The sequence below is a fragment of the Bactrocera latifrons genome, unplaced genomic scaffold, assembly GCF_001853355.1.
Source record: "Bactrocera latifrons isolate USDA-ARS-PBARC rearing strain unplaced genomic scaffold, ASM185335v1 scaffold_59, whole genome shotgun sequence".
Taxonomy (NCBI): domain Eukaryota; kingdom Metazoa; phylum Arthropoda; class Insecta; order Diptera; family Tephritidae; genus Bactrocera; species Bactrocera latifrons.
Window position 1 is genome coordinate 280715 of NW_017537256.1, and position 19988 is coordinate 300702.

The 19988-nt window shown below is 36.1% G+C and overlaps 2 protein-coding genes across 7 annotated transcripts in view; one reads left to right on the forward strand and one right to left on the reverse strand.

Annotated features, from left to right (window-relative positions):
• The window catches only part of LOC108974808 (protein eyes shut), a 153487-nt gene that overhangs the window by 49213 nt on the left and 84286 nt on the right, over window positions 1-19988 (reverse strand). The window lies entirely within an intron of this gene.
• Window positions 1-19988, forward strand: part of LOC108974809 — a 162355-nt gene that overhangs the window by 47403 nt on the left and 94964 nt on the right. The gene's annotated exons all lie outside the window — the stretch shown is intronic.

Consider the following 19988-nt stretch of genomic DNA (forward strand, 5'->3'; position numbering starts at 1 on the left):
GAGTTACCAGTATGCTGAGAGCCCAAATTAACTTATAGCCCAAATTAACTTATACTAGTGAATTTTTAATGAACTACCTGCTCCGAAATTTAGCAGTAATTGTTAGTCATATACACTCGACCCTCGGACTTCTTCAGTTTAGGTTAAAGGTCTGGAGACTGGTTAAAATATCATTTATGCCTAAGACCCGAAAGAGCTCTCACGTCGGTGTTAAAGATTTCAGTCCCATTAGTCTATCCTCGTTTTATTTTTTGAAAACGTTGGAGAAACCCATAGATATGTACATTAAGAGCGTTGGGTAAGCTTCTTAATACCCAGCATGCCTACAGCAAAGGCTAGGCGGTCAACACTGCATTGCTTAATGTAATGCCATGGCTGGAGGAGGCCTTATGACCATTGTACCAGGAATCTGCTGTAGACACATTTGTAGGCCTTCAACAAGGCGGTGGTTAAAGTTCTCGAAAAGCTTGCCGTGAAATTGCACCTCATATATCGATTTCTTTGTGATATAATGGTCTTAACGGAGTTGGGTAGTGCAAAGGCATCTCGAAAGGTCAACATGGCACCCCGCAGGTAGGGGTGCTTTTCTATAGTTTTGGATTTTGGTGGCTAACGACCAACTTAGAAATCTCGAAGAACGCTGAAGACGTTGTTCTTACGGTTAAATCTATGACCTAATTTAAGGTTAACTCAACATGATATCCAAGTAGGTGAATTGAAGCGGCTTAGCTGTCAACACAAACTGAACCGATTTTCTTTACCAGGTGGTATAAGAACCCAGATGTGACTCTTCCCTCATTCGAAGGCTCAAGTCTTCAGTTTGTTGATAAGGTGCCAACCTAAGGCTCATCCTTGATAAAAAGCTTTCAACGAGATCAGCTATTGAGGAGAAAGTAAGGAGAGCATCACCAAAGTCAAGTTTAATAGCAGCAAAGTCAAAAAAACCTAGTTAAGCTAATAATAGTAATAATATTCTATATAGTGAATTCGACTGATGGAGGCGCTTGAAAAGGCTACACTTGCTAAGAAGTTTGAAAATATCCTCAGCGTGGCTCTCATATACATCTGAAGTCCACTGAGGATTATACCAGAAACCAGAACTTAATGCAATTATACACATAGCACTCGTGGTTAATGACGGCAGGTGTCTTGCTGCGAAGTGCGCTGTAAGGCTCAGGACAGCTGAGATATGAGGAGATCCGAAGAAGGATACGCCGAAATTCGCTGCTCCTTCTACTGTACTCCAGAAAACTTGTATCACTTCGTCTCAAAGGCTTTTGTGTTGGTTTTTCTCTGCTCACGTACTGAAGGAGAATATTGGAATGGGAAGGATTCGCCGGAGAAAAGGCCGACAGAACCTTTTCACAATTTGATCGAGCCAAGGAGGGAAGGAGAGAGAGCTTTTCGGGTCTCCGTCAATCTCAGCTTTATGCTACCGGACCATTGTAGTGTTTTTCAAGCAGAAGTGGAGGTGGACGTGCTGCTATGAACTGCAGTCTTTTTCAGTGAGGTGGGATTTCACTCCGACAGCAGAGCGGCACTACTGGCGCTGAGCTCGCTAATCATTCGCTCTCAGCTATTCAAGGAGTGTCTGTCTACGCTAGAAACAGCATACAGATACTTCACCATCAGACACGAAATGAGACCGACAACGTTTATGCTTTTATTTTGATTTAGTAGAACTCATGACTATCATAAGCAAAGTCGAACTCAGCACAACTTGTCAATGTTAATATTCAGATCTTTATTTGTGTTTTTGGGTTAGAGAAATCTACACAAAATATTCTTTTCTTAATATTATAAAAGCAATAACTAGGGTTGCTGTAAAAATTCAATACCTAAAATTTTCCCCAAACGGATTTTATTGAACATTCAATTTATCAATAAGTCTGCACATTAGCGTAATTTCGTTGTTATTGCGTGTAAACCGTTACATTTACAGTTATATTGTACGTTCATTACACAAGAACCCACAATTCATTTACAATATAGGAGTACATGTATTGTAAGAACTCACTAGCTTTCTTGCCTTATCTGCCATTTTCACTTAGCACTCACACATTTGCACATACAAACACACCCACCCATGTACATATGTATGTATGTGCGATTGTGTGCTTAGGTTGTAGCTTGAAATTGCAATTTTCTCTTAAAAGCAAATAATGCCACACAATAGTTCATCGCGCGAGAAAAAATACAAAGTGAAATTCGATCGAAGAAAAACAAAAAAACAGGCAGAGGAGGAAAAACGAAGAAGCAGAATTGCGAAAATCAAACAACTCACAATGAAAACAATATTGAACGAAGAAATTGAAAAATTACTCCAGTAAATAAACAATGTAAATAGAAATCAAAATAAAAGTGCATGTGTGGTCTTGCTTACACACGAGTGTCTGTGCGTGTGTGCGCTATGGCTTTCGGCAAAATGAGTTCGATAAAAACATAGCAAGCTGGCAGAAGAGATAGTAAGCAGCTACGACAATAGCAATAAAAAAAGACATTCAGAAATATTATATTTAGTGTTTACTTCGAGCGCGAATGGTTTTCGTCGGCTCCAGCGAACAGCAAAAAGTGCTTAAGTGCACTTATTGTAGTATTGTAGGAGAACGTATAAAATTTTAGCAAGAGAACGCGATTTTTGCGGAATTAATCATGGATTACTTTGTACTTTTGGTTAAAGATCTGAAAACCAACAGTTTGCCTTTGTCATAAGCTTTTCTTGACATTATTAGGAATTTTTTTTTCCTTTCAGATATATTTACATATTTCTATAACGATATGTTGGATTACTGTTCGCAGGTTGCTGAGCACGCACAAATACTAGATAGAAGTACTCAATTTTGCCATAAAATTATAGAGAAATACACTTCGTGAGATCCAAAGAAGACACTACCAATATTAGTATTTAGAAGAAGATAAAGAAGAGAAGTAGCTTACTTTAATGGTTGCTGATTCTCTCTAATCTCAATATGCTATTTTAATAGTGAAAGGTTTTTCCAAGAGAAAATGTGATGGAACTCAGCACTGTATCTCCGAACCAGTTAAAAATTACAATAATACGTTCTTTGAAAGCAATTTTAAGCCTATTTGTACACCCAAAAATCTTTATTGCTGTAAACACCGCTTACATGGTTATAGCCGAGTTTATAATAGCCGTTCTTATTTTTCGTTATTTGGCGCCAATTGTAGATTCCAGGTGTAGCGAGGTCCTTTTCCTCATGGTCTTTCAAACGGAGTGAAGGCCTCCCTCTTACTCTACTTCACTCGGCGGGAACTGCGTCGAGTACTGTCAGAGCTGGAGTGTCTTCATCCATTCGGAGGGCATGACCTAGCCAGCGTAGCCGCTGTCTCTTAATTCGCTGCACTATGTCAATGCCGTATTATACTTCATACAGCTCAGCGTTCCATCGAACGAAATATTTGCCGTGGACACTGCATAAGGGACCATAACTTCTTCCGTAGAACTTTTCTCCCCAAAACCTGTAACGTCGTCTCATCGGATGTTGTTATCGTCCATGCCTTTGCACAATATAGCAGGACTTCAAAGATGAGTGACTTGTAGAGTTTGGTCTTTGTTCGAGAGAGTACTTTACTAATTACTTATTCAGTCCGAAGTAGTACCTGTTAGAAAGAGTTATTCTTATTTCTGGAGGCTGACATTGTTGTTGTTGCTAATACTGGTTACAGGATAGACGAAATTACCTACGACTTCGAAGTTATGACTGTCCCACAGTGACTTGGCAGTCAAGTCGCGAGTGCAACGACTATTTGTTTGATGGTAAGAAATATTAATAAGAAAAGTCTTGGATTTCATGGCTTTATAAACGACATTTTTATTGAAGACGGCGGTTGTGTACGCAATATGTATGTTTGTTGTTGTTATTGCAACATGTACCGTTTATTTTGTTGCCTGCAAGTAATTTCGTTGCAATTTAATTTTCGCTGTCATGTTCTTATTGTCAGCGCCGCCAACGTTACAGTTAACGCGCCTGTTATGCGCTTGCTTACACATTTACGTAAGCCATTTGGTATTGTTGTTGCTGTTGTCATTGTTGTAAGAGTTGTTGCAATTGAACCGTTTTCGTTTTCTTTTACTTTTGCTGTTGGTTACTTTACACCCATTGTTATTCCTTGCCATTGCAATAATAGTCATCGACTTGCTGCCGCTGCCGCTCCCGCTGTTGTTGTTATCATTGTTATTGTTGCTGCTGTTAGTTTTAGACTGCTGCAAGTGCAACTTGCTGGTGTGTAAAGTTGCAAACAAATTCAAACAAAAGTTTACACGCAAAAGCAGAGAAAAACAACAACAAAAACAACAAATAAAGAAAGAGAGTTTTCACAAAAAAGGCGAGAAATGCCGAAGCAAAAGTGCGCGAGCCGAGATAGTTATGTGCAGGCAGAAGGCAGCAGGACAACAGGACAGCAAGACAGCCTGCTGGCGCTTGCGACTTAGATTTTTGGCTGTCAGCTTTAGTCAAGCTCGCGCTGGCGCTGCAGTTGGAGCTGGGGCTATGCGTTGGCAGCCAAAGCGGCGTAATTCAGTGAATTGCATTTGGTCGGGACTTTCATGTTAAAAGTTGGCAAAAGTCTTTTGCCTGGGCAATGGTTTCTTCAGCAACTTGCTTATTTTGTAAAGAGTTGCAGTTAGGTACAGTTATATTCTTCTTGCACTTGCAGTGGCGAAGTGTTACTTCGGTTGCACTGTACGTGCAGATGCGTCCTGGTGAAGTACAAAATTGTTGCGTGTCTTTGAAAGCTTTGCGAAAGCCTAAAAGTTTTTAGCACAAGTTCGCAGTGCCTTGGATCTTTCTTGCTTTTACGCACATTTCAACTTGGTTTGATAAGTAGACGACCTCTTGTTTGAAAGAGTGAAACATTTTTGGTCGAAAAAGAATTTAATTATTCTTGAACACATTTTTTTCTCAAGACTTTTATCTGGATATACTTTTTTTTTTAGAAAAAAAGAAGAAACAACGAACGATAACATGAGCTTTACTGAAACTAGACTACCCTCCACAAAATACCTTTATCATGATTTTGTTCAGTTAATTTGTATGAAAGCTACGCATTTGTATGCTATGGTGATCTAATCCGAACCATAATGACTCTCAAATTTATCTTATCAAATAAATACTTGATTTTGTTCGATTAGATCTGGAAGAAGGTTAGATTGGTTATGATGGGCAGTTGTCACGCTTTACATAGACTTACTGGTCCTTAGTAAAGACAGATATAGGTTCAGCCGAGCGGTTATACTGGCTTTGAGCTCACTGAATCTGTGTTTGAAACTAATTAAGGAATGCATGACCTCATTAGCAATACTTTCAACCGTTTTCTATATGAGATTTGTATTTATGCGGAATGGCCGGCAGCTGCAAAGCTGATGAACTTGGCAGGAAGGAGACCTTTAATTCAATTTCATACGCGTTATGCGATGTCCTGATGTCCTGAGCTCTAGGTATAGACCTGTGAACCTATAGTGTTTAGCAGACGTTGATTAACAAGCAGCATTTATGCGGCTGCGGGATCCTTTTGCCACAAAGTGAGCAGTTAGGAATCGTCAAAACTACTGGCTCTCTTCGTAATTGTAGGTGTCTTGACTGGACACCGTCCACAAGGTTTACATGTGATGCGCATAGATATTCTGTGAGACGCGATTGCCAAAGCTGTATGGAGGAAGGCGAGGTCTTGTCACTTTCTCCTCTTATGCCCGGCTTTTGTGAGGCTGAGGTTGAAATATCTCGTTAGACACACTTCTGAGGAGCTTAGCGAAGTGGGTGGGGTTAATATCAGCAGCATTAACAAATTTGTGGTTACCTCAAACCGCTTCGTCGATCTAAGAGATGTTCCTCTTTTAGGAGTTTTCGGGTAAAACGAAAGACAAATACCTGCTCTAGTGAGCAACATCGATTTTCGGATCAACCCTGCGACCTATCCCACTTAACCTCGTCCATTGACTTGGTCCTGACTGTTTGTCCGTCAGATCTTAGATTTTATTGAAAATTCAATAATATAGATTTTTTAAATAATCTTGAAACATTTTTTATTTTTAATTATTTATTCTATAACACTCGTGAAATTATTTCCAATTTCTCTCTGACATTTTCTCATTCATTAAATTTGTCTACTTCTGGTGGGCGTTGCTCCCCACCACTGCTCTACATAAGCGCTCCACTCTCTGGCAATAATTAACGTATTCAATTTGTTCTGCTGTATTGAGTTTTTCCCGTGACAGCTGCGGTTAGTCGTGTTTCTGTTTTTGTTTTTGGAATTTTTCATTTCCTCCAACATTGACAGGCACATTTGTTTTATAGAGTCGAAGAAAGAAACAATAAGTAGTGCCATGAGTGGTGAGTAAAAAATAACGGTTTTCTGGCGCACGACTGAGCTGATGCGGTTGCTTTTGTTCCGCTCCAATTCCCGCTACACTGATATGGACTTTTATGTACTTATTGCTTTATGGGGGGCTTCAGTACATACGTGGCCTGGTAGAGCAAACATGGAATGCTAAGGCACACAAATATTTTGGTTTGAAAAAAATGTCTGCGAAAAATTTAGAGGGTTTCAGTGGACTTTTCGGGAGGAGGAGAGTAGGCATAACTTGTCTTTTCGGACATGTATATATGTAGGGTCAGAAGGCAATGAAAGTGTTACTGATCGTGAGTTTCTGGCATTGTCTTGTGGTAGGACAAGAAAAATTTCAGAAAACCTCTACTGGGTTCTGCAGAAACTCAAGTCTCAGTAAATTAATAGCATAAATTATGCCATAATCCTTTTAATGCTTTCTTGATCTATATGACTGAAGACTAGTGTAATAGCCCGTGCCAGCTCTGGTGGGCGTTGCTCCCTACATATTATTGGCTTTCCACACCTGAGGTCTTCCACTACTGACCAAATGGGTTTCCGTGTCTTATACCAAGGGAATGCCGGATACCACCGAACAGTCTGCCTTTGTAATTTACCATAAGACCCTTAAATTTATGGCTATTTTCGGATCGTTTGTGGATTGCTTTAACTAACCAATCAATTTAAACTCAAATCTGTATGTTTCCGGCCTCTCGTCCATCGCTAAATGCTACATATACTGCCAAGAAAACAGGTTCTTACTAATCCGCTTCCCAACAGGGTCTACACCAACAGCGTCGGACAAAGTTTGTGAGCCTTTACATGCGAATAGCGCTGCTTGACCATTTGCAACATTTGTTCGAGTTATAATTTACAAGGGCGTCTACACAGCCACTAAAGCGTTATCCTTTCGCGGCACTAACACTGCCACCAGCACCCCGCGCAGCCCATATTTCAGCGTCCAGTGGGGTTCGGACAGGCGACTGAGTCATAAAAGGCACGCGTATGTCAACACGTAGGCAAATAAAAATGGACGTACGTGCGTGCGTGTTCGTATTTTATGGTGTGCGCCTATGTGCATGCTAAGCGTGTGCCCGTCGGTCTTGTCGCTGTCTTAACGCCAGCCATGTACTAAATCACTTGGCGTTTTTACAATTCCACTTTCAATTTCATTTTCATTTACTATACTTTTTTTGTTGTTGGCATGTTTTTCATTTCATTTTCCCGTATACCGTTACATGTGTTTCGATTATTTTTATTTTGTGTGTGCACTTAGTGTTTCGTTTCAATTTTTTTGTTGTGTTCAATGTTTAATGTTCGTGTGTGAAGTTGTTAAAGGAAAATCGATTTACACCAAAGGTGATGGGTGCTACACCGTCCCTTAAGTGACTGCTGCAGAGAGGGATAAACTGGGTTTCAGTGGCAGCCAAAAATGCGTGTGGATTCTTGTACAGGAAATATTTTTGACATGTTTTCGGCGAAGCCAAGAAAAAAGTCAATGAAATTTTTTTATTTTCCCAGAGTTGGTAGCGAGTGATGATCTTTTTGTTGTTGGTAACTTAAAGTTACACTGATTTTCAAACGTGAATGTGTCTATAATACTTAATCCTTAATTCAATAAAAAGAATGCTTAAGGTTTCTTATCTTTAATTTTTTTTGAAAAGTTGGCAACACTACTTTAAATTATATTCTATTGGGATCTTATTATTTACCTTTCGTTTAGATATCTAATTGAAAAAGTGAAATATGATAAATACGTAGTCGATCCAGTAGATAATTATTGTTTTAGGAAATGGCAACCCAGCTCCAAGCGCTCTTCTGTTACAAGTTTTCTCAATAAATAAATTTTAATTTCTTAATTTTATAGTTTGCTAAAGTATTATTGAGTGTTTTTGCTGTAATATTTTTTCACTTATAATTTTTAAACAGGTGGCAACTCTTTTCAAGCTTATTTGTAAGCCCCTAAACCGCTAATAGAATATTTCTTAAGTTCTAGTTTTTTTGCGTCTTCAACATGTCTAGCGAATTTTTAGTTTTTTTATGCGCTAACTTATCAAAGTTCCACAAAAATCTTTCAAAAATGGTGCTGAAATCAGTAGGTTAGATTCCATATCTCCCCATAGTCACATTTTGTTATATTTAATCGATTTTCTATTAATATTTGAATATTACATTCTTTTCTTTAATTAAAATAAATGAAAAAAAAACATGATATATAATTACGAGCTTTTTGGGATTTGGAGCTTTCACTTTTTTATTTTTATTGTCTCTTTTTCAATAACTATGCTGTGACAACTACAAAAATATTAAAATGATATCTAAGCTGAGTTAATATAGGGACTTGGGTAGTTCAAAAATCCTGAAATATATTTTGGAGTATTTTTTGGAATTAAAAGCTTTCACTTTGTTTCAATTTTTAGTGCGTTTTTTTCAATAACTAGGCTTTGCGATCCCTAAAAATCACTAAATTGTCTTTAAGCTAATTTAATATAGGATCTTGATGAATGAATGCATTACTTTGTGTTAACAAAAGCTTGTTTTAGTGAGTACAAATGTCGTTAAGTACAGTAATATAAATCTGCTAGGTTCTATTACTTAATATTGCATTATAATTTTAAATTCTGAATATTCTTTTCGAGCTTTTTTGGTATCAGGAACTTTCACCTTATGGCTGTTAATTACTATTTTTCAATATTTTAATAAAAATACTATCAGAACCTTAAAATTAGTTTGAGACGATAAAGAAAGCTCAGCGAATCTAACAATTTTCAGAATGCAGGCTTTAGACTGTGTTAGTAAAAATAATAAAATTGAAGTAATATCAAACTATCAGAGGGTTTAACTTTACTGAGTACTTATAATATAACAGTACTTGTAATTTATTTAATAAAACCTGAAAATTGTTTTCTTGCTTTTTTGGAGACTCGAAGCTTTCACCGTTTCACTTTTTTCATTAAATATGCTGTTGGAACTAGACGAACAAACTGCGATCGTAAGGAAAGCTAAACAAAAAAATAAATATGGTGTATGAAAGATTTAGTAAAGCTCGCAAAAGCGTTTTTTCACACATACAAATTTTGTCATATTAAATTAAGTTAATATCAATCTTTAAAGGGTTTATTACAATGACTCATAATATAATAAAATATTCTGAAGGAAAGCTCTGATGAAAATTTGCAAAGCTTTTTTCCTTGAGTGCAAATTTGTAATGCAAAACTTAAGTAGTATTAATCTATTATTCTGCATATTACTTTGAGTGATATTACTAATAATATAATCCATGAAAATTATTTTCGTGTTTTTTTCGAGCTTGAGAGCTTTCACATTTTCTTTCCATTTTTTTTTAATAAATAAGCATGCAAGGAGAATTAAGAACAAATAAAAATAATATGAATTCATAAGTATAGTTCACCGATAATAATAACTTTTTGCATGAAAGCTTTTGTGAAAGCTCGCTACAACTTTTTTTCTAGAGTGCAAATCTCTCAGAGGACTTTACTTCACTTTTGAGTATTTATATTAAATTTGCAGTAGTTTTTGTGAAATTCTTTGAAATGTGTTCAATTTATCGCATCAGCGAAATGCGCGTAAGAGCAGAAGTTTACACACATATGTATGTACAAGAGTCTCCAGAGAGATTCCTTCTGTTACACAGAGCTGTCCGCAAACGTCACACCACATATGCACACACAGGCATATACGCATATTTATTGTGTATATGTATGTGTGCGTTGATAACTGTAAACGTGCCACATTGTGTGAACATTTGATCTGTGTGGTTAGCTTCACGTGTTCGAGTATTTTTCTACGGATTGCATTTCACTGTGAAACCCGCCGGCGCAGGCCTCAATATTTGCTGTTGCTTGTTGTTGCCATTGCGTTATTTTTTTTGCCGTTTTTCTTTCTGTTTTTTCTTTCAATTTTCATTTTCATTCTCATTTTTAGCAATTTTCGCTTTGCTTGTGCTTTCTTATTTGCTTCGGTTATTTTGTATATCTTTTGCCGCTGGACTCCTCTGCGTCAACACTGTCACTAGGGCATGCAAACACCACCAACAGCAATACTAATACAAACACAAACATACGAATAAAAAAAATACAATAACAACAAGAAAAAAAGTTAACTTCGGCTACAGCGAAATAATAATACACTTCACAGGTGTGTTTCTTATGGCATTAAAAAGGGTATAAACTGATCTTAATTTTGACTTCGAGCGCTCAATTTGTATGGCAGCTACATGCTACAGTGATCCGATCTGAGTAATTTCTTTTGAGATTGTGACGATGTCTTGGTTAGTAATCTGTGCCAAATTTCGTCAAGATATCTCATCAAATAAAAGAGTACTTCATACAAGGACTTCATTTTGAACCATCAGTTTGTATGGCAACTTATGACAGCTATATGCTAAAGTAATCCGATCTGAACAATTTCTTCTGAGATTGTGGCAATGCTTTGTAAAATAATTTGTCTCAAATTTCGTCAAGACACTTCGTCAAATAAAACAGTTTTTCATACAAAGATTTGACTTTGAATGGTCAGTTTGTATGTCAGCTATATGCTATAGTAATCGGATGTGAACAATTTTTCCTCAAATTTTGTAGATGCCTAGGATAATTATCTGTGCCAAATTTTGTCAAGATATCTCGTCAAATAAAAAAGTTTTTCTTACAAGGACTTAATTTTGAACGAGCAGTTTGTATACAAGCTATATGCTATAGTGATCTGATTTTAACAGTTTCTTCTGAGATTGTGGCAAGGCTTTGAAAAATAATCTATACCAAATATCCTGAAGATATCTTGTCAAATACTATGTTCATGGTATAAATTTAAATGGGTATATATGTATATCTAAGTGAATATGTGTGTGTGTGTGCTTGCATATGCCTGGTATAATGGTCAATAAAATTTAATCGATGCTGAGTTCCGACAACGGTAGCAGCTGCGTACACGTGTGCGTACGTGTGTCTATATAAGCGAGTGTGCCACCGGCCAGCCGGTGTGGCAGCGTCGGCCAGCCACTGTGCTTGCAGCTTGTTGGCAGTTCGTTTGCTTGCTTATTGCGGGTTGTACCGAGTCATTGCTGCGTAACAAATTTTTATTAATGTCGATTGATGTGTGAGTGCATGTGTGTGCCCGTGTGCGTGCTGCGTTTGCCAGCTCGTTTTTTATACAGCTGACTGGCACTCTTGTACTTTCACTACATACAACTCTGCTATGTAGTATATGTCCGCTCCTCAATGTATAGTATATATACGTATACATAAAATACAAGCATACATATAGTAAATACCGTTTGCCAGTTACAGTTACTGACTTGCCGGCGCATGTGTTAATTAATCATTCTTACGGTTCGGCCTCGCTGCCTTTCGCCTTCGTTGGCGGCCATCATACCGTGTGTAAGGCTTTAAGGGTTAATATACAATAATAAAATTTGATATATTCGCTGGATTCCAGCGAAATATGCTGACATTTTGTATTGAGTTAAGGATTTTTTATCACTTCGTCGATGGTATCAGAAAATTTCATTGAAAACGATAATAAATAAGAAAATCACAGCGTTGTTGGGTAAGAGCTGCGCAAGCAGCGTTTGTAAGTGTTTGTTTGTAATGGCTCAATTTGGCTGGATTATAAGATTGTTATTGAGGGCGGCAAATAAGAAAAATATTCAATAAATTACTGTCATTCGGAATGGCTTAGCGCAAGCAAAACATCACTTCAACCGAATGGCGGTCGCTTATTATAATAAATTATAGCACATTTGGGCTACTCACTTGAGACAGCAGATCGTCATGGTTAAGATGTAGGCATGTGGCCATGGCTGTCACTCTGCAGCTTTCAATTGGCATTGCAATTGCGACCGATGAATATGTCATGGTTTAAAAAGTAGGAAATATTGATGAAGGAATGTGAGATATTTGTTTATGGTGCTCTGTATATACAAACATACATACATACGCTTAATAATAATGATAATAATTTTAAAGTACGGTCACTTCTGTGACACTGTAAATACCAGTAAAGATTTATTCCATAGACGCTGCAACCTATCGCATCTTATAAAGTGAAATTTGTTAATGAAAGAGCTAAATTTCAAGGAAGGTGTGTTCTCAATGAAACTTGGATTTCATCATGAGTATGTAGTTGATATATCAGACATAGAATTTAATAGTGTTTTATTGAGGTTTGAGGTAAAGTCTATTGCGTCCTCTCCTCCATCACATACATATATTAGTTGTAGTGCTTTGGACGGCATTATGATCAGTTTAAGCCTACTTTGTGATGAGTTCGAATCTAGTATAGTACTTAATGCGACTTAATTGAGAATATCAGAACTAGTTGAAGAAATTGTCGAAATTCGGACGATATAGATTTTGAGGAATAAATTAAAAATTTTAAAATTATGAACAAAGTCTAAGTATTTTTTGCTCATAGTAGTTTTAGCGATATCAATCTGAAATTTTGCACCTATCCTTTACTTCTTAAAAACTTGCTCGTTTATCAGAACCAGCGATATTGGACCACAGTTCTTCATTCGAATTTTTTTTTTTTTTTTTGACAAGATATCTTCGCTATGGGACCACTACAGGTTATTGCTACCATGGCGATGTCATGAGCTTGAAAATAGAAAGCTATCTCTCAAGGCGCTTGACCTCTGCAGCACCATATTCACTAACTCTTCGAAAGAGTACAGGCTGGATAATAATATCAGAATCAATGGAGTTAAAACTCCGCTACACATGTGTCTTAAGGCCGGAGTTTGTCTTAAGATGGCTCCTACATTAGATGTATTACACCCGACCGAGGTGGAGTTGGGATGGAGCAGCAGAACAATTCCTCCATGTCCGGGTTTCACTCAATCCCAGTACGAGACAGGAGGATACGGAGCAACTTGCTCCAGTGACGAGAAGGTTGAGCTAAGATTTACCGATCAAAACAGGGTTAGATCTCTGAAATAACAGCCCTTGGTGGGATAAAACCCGGGTCGATTCTGGATGGCGTCGACCCGTTATAGCAACAACAACAACTCACGCGTCTGTCAGAAAAGATATTCAAAATAAAGTAACACTACTTGGATCACCCGTTATTTTACTTTTTCTTTTCAATGCTAATAATCGTTTCGAATGTTTTAATTTACAATTTAAATATAATAAATTATTTTGTCACGATATTTGTTTTGTTTTTGTGACGAACTAGATATGTCGATGTCTATATTGATATTATTTCTTTATATATGCGAGGATATTGGGTAGTGGAAAAAGTCTTTTCGTATTTTGTCAGTAAAAAGAAAAAAAAGTGACTAAAAATACGAAAAGACTTTTTCGACTACACAATGTATTCCTTAAAAAAACTCGAAACGCTAACACACTAAAGAGTTTCACAAAGCCCATTCTTGTCACGTAGGGAATTTCTATAAATAAATTAAACACGCAATATGTGTGAGTGTGTGTGTGTGTGTGTTTATCAACAAAAGTCTGTCGCCGTATTAATAATTCTGCTTATGCCATTAAATATGCATGCAAATTTTCTTCGAAGCGTTCAACCGGCCAAAATTTGTATGTACTTCATTGTATATATTTACACATATATATGTATGTGTTGTTTATGTAATTGTAAAAATGTAGGGCTGTGTGCAACAAATACAATATGTCCTTATGTCTGCCTAGTCAACTGTGTTTCCTTATTTTGTCGGCGCAGAGCATAATTCGTATTATTTACATTTCTTGTTGAATTTATGCCATTCGTTCGCACATACACACATACATAAGCATATTGTGTGCACATGTATGTTAATACAGTTATAAATATGCAAGAGCCGTTGTTCATGTGGGTTGGCTTATACTTCAGTGGACTTCAATGGTTTTGTATCAGCACAATAGAATTTATGCGCTGTAAGCGTGTGTGTTTGTATATGTGTGTGTGTGCGTGAGTATGCATGTAATTGTATGTTAATCTTCTACAGGCATAATTACATAAAATACTCGATGCCAAAGTGATTGTCTGTGCATTTAATTTATTTTTGATGAATGACTGCACTCAAGCCGCAAAGTACCGTAACCAGCCATAGAGCCGATCCTGTGCACTCACGCTCAATGCATCGGCCATCGTTGGGCTTTTGTTGCTCTTTCGCTGCGAGCAAAGCGAGAATTTGTTAGTTTAAGCTGGTAGGTGTTTGCCGTATTTGTTGTTGTTGCGAAAATATTTGTTCGTAAATGTGTAAAAAGACGATAAATCCGGTATTTGTTGTTGTTGTCAATGGTGAATTGTGGCAAATCGAAATGAAAAATCGGTTTTGTTGCCACATTTGTGGAAATTTCTTTATTTATGTAATGCTTTTAATTGTTTTTGCTTTGCTTTGTGTTTTATGTTGACGCTGTAAATGTTTGCACGTGTGCGTGTGTGTGTGTGTGCATATGTGTATTTGTTTGCCTATAGGTCGGTGCGCTCAAAGTTAAATTTTTATTTATGTCACACTTTTTAGCGGTCAATGCTTCAATAGCTTTCGCAGTTGAACACGAGCTTTTAAAATATTGGCATATACTATATACGAATACAAATGTACATATTTAAATATATATGTATATACATAAACATATAAATGTATATACTTTTTACCGTTATTCACTGTAAAATAACTGTTGCTATAGGTAGTTATCGCCAGTTAAATATTATTGCTCGGCCAGCTGATAGCTGAGTGATGTCAAATGGATGTATCTGTCTGTGTGTGTGCATGCATAACTGTGAATAGTCGTTATTCATGCGCAAGCTATGTTTTTGTCAAATATCTGCTGGCGATTATTTATTATTTCCGCATTTTTTTTGCTTTGGTGTGCGTATTTTTTGGGCGCATTTTTATGGTTATTGCTTGCGGAGATTTACGAGTATCTGCGATAGAAAAGGATTCAAAACTGCGGAAAATTACATAATTTGCTCATATGTAAAACAGGCGGCAAGTATGCAATAAATAGTGCTTTGTGTGCATTATGGGTTGGCAAAAAATATTCACTGGCAAATGTAGGCAATTAAAATATTTACAATATCAATTTTGTAGTTGCTGAAGGGGATATGTTTTCAGTTAATGCAACTTTTAAACACAATTTTTTGCCTTGAATAAGTAAAGCAAATTTATATAACAAATTCGAGATTAAACAAGAGAAAAAATTAATTTCGGTTGCACAAATAAAAAGAGGTTAAGAGACAGATAGACGGACAAAGCGAAATTACCTCGGGTCATCATGATAATAATATGCATACGTGCGAAATATTAGGATGTCAAAAAAGTCTTGTGGTATTTCCGGTGGTTAGCGCTGAAAGCGCGTAGTTCTAGTTTTATTTGTCGCATCGGGTCATGCTATACCTTTTTGGAAAGCCCATTTCACGCGGAAAACACGTGTTTGATTGATTGTCGTTTCTTTTAAGTCGTTCGTGAGTTATAGCGTCGCAAACATGGAGCAAAATAAAGAGAAAATACGGCATATTTTACAGTACTACTACAATAAAGGCAAAAATGCAGCTCAAGCCGCCAATAAAATTTGTGCAGTTTATGGACCCGATACAGTTTCCATTGCCACCGCACAACGATGGTTTCAACGCTTTCGTTCTGGTGTAGAGGTGGTCGAAGATGCGCCACGTTCCGGAAGGCCTGTCGTCGAAAATTGCGATAAAATCGTTGAATTGGTCGAAAGAGACCGGCATAGTAGCAGCCGTAGCATCGGTGAAGAGCTGGCCATGAGTCATCAAAAAAATTTTATGAACAATTGAAAATACAATAAAAATACCGCAAGACTTTTTTGACAACCAATATAACAGTAGATTATTCAAGAAATCTTTCAATATTTTCTGTCGTACTTATTATAACATGTTTGCTCGAGAGTATAATGGTTTTGTCCACCTAACCGTTCTACGTATCACCTAAAGCTAAATATGGAGTTATATTTATATAAATGATGAAGATGTTGAGACAAGTTGAATTCCGAGTCATTGTTTACCTGTCCGTCCGTCCGTGCAAGCGATAACTTGTGTAAAAATATCTTGGAAGCGGACCCTTGCCATCAATCGAAAATCTTCAAAATCCCATAACTAAGCTCCATAATAAAATACAAGGCAACTATTTAGTTCAACGAATTGAATTCAGTAGGGACATTTATGGTTGAAAAAAAAAATCTAAAATAACGGACATGGCCTGCTTTCTAATAATTTTAATATATATATCTTCTAAACCATTCAAGTGATAATAATCAAATTCGCGCAGACATACCTACAACCCTGTTGAAATAAGCGATTTGGAATTACTCTATTTATAGGTTTTGTTACAACTACAACAAGTGTCATATATCAATAAGTAAATGCTTCAAAGATATACAATTTTACATCCCAGATGATACAAGGGAGCTTTATGGGAATCAGTGTTAAATTTTTTCAATCAAAAATGCTTAGAACAATCACGCGTTTGCCATGGTACTTGCGTAATGAAAATATCCATGAATACTGCTGCGGTAAATAAAGGAGTAGAGGACAGCAGAATAAAATATAAAACTAAACTCCGAGATCATCCAAATAATTTAGTACATTCCTAATATCAAAAACTTCTAAAAATAAGAAATATACGTGCGTACGTAAGAGCAACGTATCACCAAAACAGATCAATTACGTGCTTGAGCTTGTCTAGTTTTAAATAGATTTAAGATTTTATAACTTATTGTTAGGCTTTAAAAAAAGGAGATCCAATAAATAAAGAAATATTGAAAAAATTGGGCGATGGGAGTGGCAGCGCGCAGATCTGAGATTCTTAAATTTCAGTGCGGAAATGTGTGAAAGCAGGTATAAGTCACGTCTATATTCAATATAGTGAAATTTTAAATTTCAACTGAATTTTCCACCATCTAATATCCAAATCAGGGTCTAATCAATGTTTTCAGATGGAAATTTGCACGACTGGTGCCTTTAGAGTGTGCCACTCCATGACTATGAATTGTTCACATTGTAACCAAACTGTACAAGCGTCCAGATACTGAATAATGGGACCCCAGTTCTTATTACCAAGTTTTTTTGAAAATAAAGGGCAATCTGTGACATATTTTATAGAAATTCGCGGAAAATTTATTTTTGAAAATAATATGATATACCATATATATCGTATGTTTGATTGATACAAATTATTCAAAGAAGATCGAGAACGCGTTGACGACGAACCACGTCTAGGACGCCCATCGACATAAACTGATGATCAACACGTCAGTAAAATAAAGGAATTGCTGCCTGAGAATCGACGATTAATATCTGGAAGTCTTAGTGGCATCGTAGGAATATTGGAAGAATCAGTGAACACCATTTGGAGAAATCCTTTGGGCCTAAGAAAAGTGAAAGTGCGATTGGTGCAAAAATAACTAGATTTTTTCGAAAAATAGCATCGCGTTAACGCTGTAAAAAAAAGTTTGTGACTACCTGGATTTCATAAAACGTATCATGACTGGCGTTCAGTCCTGGATCTATGCTTATGACCCGTAAACAGACGAACAATCGGTCAAAGTCGAAAAAACCATGCCAAAGTAATGCAAAAATCATCTGAAGAAAAAGTTATCGAGGCATAGTGCACTCTCAATAAGGAATACAATTTGAGTGTTATGCGTCGTTTGCAGGAAGCTATTCGGAAAAAGAATTATGGGCCGGTAACTCTTTTGTTTGACTACACTACTACTACTACTACTACTACTACTACTACTGGCAATTCAGCATTGCGTCAACAATGCAAAAAAAAAAAAAAAAAAAAAAATGGCGCAAGTGTATTGGGGTCAAGAAGGATTGACATAGATTTTGAAGAATCTCTTATTATGTTCACATTTTCTAAAAATGTGACGCCATTGGTGCTATTTTATTCTCTAACATTTATCTTTTCCACCTTTGAAGGCAAGAAAATTTTGTGTACAAAATGATGAGTTGGATATAATAACAAATTTGGTTTTTTTATTATTGAAGCAAATTAAATAGCCGCTACCTAAAATTAAGCATAAATGCATTTGTGAGAGCATGAGAAAGCATTAAAAAATTTAATTTTTATGAATTTTGTAATAACTTCATTTATTAAAAAATACTATAATATTTACTAAAATGGAAAATGCTTGAAGATGCTAAAAACGATTTTATGACTTTTTAATAAAGACTTTGTCTACTTTAAATAAGCTAATGTTTGCCTTTCATATAATTTTAATTGAATTTAAAAATGTTTAAAGCTTTTAAAGTGTTTTGGCACTAAACTTTTTATGCAGTAGAAATTCAGAATAGCTTTTGCTCAACAAAAATTGATAGAGCTCTTAGATTTTTCTTAATCTTATGATAAATGTGAAGTAAACTAACTTGCGAATGCCATAACTACTGCTTGAGTACGAAAACATGGATCTATACATATATTTATACCAATGCACAGATAGTTTGTCGTCACCTAAAATGAAAAATAACCTAACATCATTTTTCATAAGCTTATGGGCCAAGGAAAAACGCTATCATAGAAAACACTCATATTGAAACAAATGTTGATTTTTGGCTATAAAATGGTTATACATTGATTAATATATTTGGCAACGATGTTCGATTTTGTTTGATGAGACGTTGTTTTCCTTTTTAGGTGACGATGTTTATGTAGGCACTCCTAACTATAAAATACCTCTATGTACACAAATATAGTTTTCAGGTAATTTTCATTCGTGCTGCGATCTACAAATAGGCTATAACCACACATATTTCATAATCTTATAACTTCCTTGCTATGCCTTACCAAGAAACATAGGCTAAGAACTCGATTTGCTGCCTCTTTCATTGTGATTTCAAAGGTTGAATGTTGTTTCGAAAGAACTGATCTATAATAACGCTTGAAATTGGCATGATATCCGTATTGTTTAGTAGCGTTTAGCATTGCTGTCATGGGAACAGTAGCTCGTGTCTATGCAGGGATTACCATGTGAAATGACAGTATTATGACAGAACCTTTTGACTTGAAGCAATACTTTTAATGTTATGTAAATATATAGGCATTTATGTTTATCCCTATTTTTATTACCGATATTTATATTGTGTTTGCTTTTGCTATGACAATGAAAAGTGGACACTGATTTAGCTTCGGCTTCAAAGCTTTTTATATTTTTGTATTAATTATGTCATTAGTGCAGTTGTGGGTATTTTATGCTATTTTCATTTCTTAATTAAAAATAAATAAAGTTTCAGTGGTTTTTTAAGACAAAAAAAGCTGAAATATTTTAAAAGTTACTTATACGCCCCGTTATACTTTTAATATTGCAAGTGGTTATTAGAGAGTTGGCGTGGTGATATCATGTATAATATTATTTTACATATATTTTTATAAAATGGTGTTGCCTCCAACGTCATCCAATCAATGAAAAAACCGGTGTATAAAATGTTACTCATACGCCTTGGTACATATGAATACTGCATACTTTTCTAATATAGCTTTTTCCACGATTTAATATAAATCAGCTCTTCTCATGATTATTTTATAGCTTTGCGTTTTCAATACATATTTTTATAAAAATATGTTGCTTAGCAAAGCGATCCAATCAATGAAAGAACGTTACTCATACGCCTTGGTACCTAAAAGTAATAAACCATTTTCTAATATATATTTTTTTCTACAG